Source organism: Moschus berezovskii, chromosome 1 (assembly GCF_049115385.1).
Source record: "Moschus berezovskii isolate FMDL1 chromosome 1, NW_MosBer_1.0, whole genome shotgun sequence".
In the NCBI taxonomy this organism is placed as follows: Eukaryota; Metazoa; Chordata; class Mammalia; order Artiodactyla; family Moschidae; genus Moschus; species Moschus berezovskii.
The window spans coordinates 10,222,270-10,222,802 of NC_142460.1; positions in this window are offsets into that span (position 1 = coordinate 10,222,270).

The following is a 533-nucleotide window of genomic DNA, read 5'->3' on the forward strand; positions in this document are numbered from 1 at the left end:
GGGGTCCACACTTGAATTAAGCCAGTGAGAAAAAAGGAAAGCCAAAAATATTTCTGTTGTTTTCTCTTCAGTTCAGTTCAGTTCAGTCGCTCAGTCGTGTCCGACTCTTTGCGACCCCATGAATCACAGCTCACCAGGCCTCCCTGTCCATCACCAATTTTCCCTTAGGCTCAGACAATATTTTCTATTATAAAATACATACAATCTCTAATTACACTCTGATGACCCGTTTCTTTTGTTAGCACCTTAGTCAAGTCAAAAAGACAGCATAAACCTTCTCAAATGACTATCTGCCACTTATACGAGTTTCAAAATTTGTGGAGAGTGATTCAATGTCTTAGTAAAATCTGTTGTTTAAAATTTCTCCTTTTGAGGATCCCTGGAAACAATTTGGCTTTCCAAAGAAAGAGGCAGAAAGTGTTCCAAAGAGGTTTATAGAATGACAGATTTGGGTTACACTTTGAAGACTGCAAAAGAACTGGTTGGAAGTGTAATTTCTGGTTATCTCTCAATAGTTTACAATGCCCCACTGG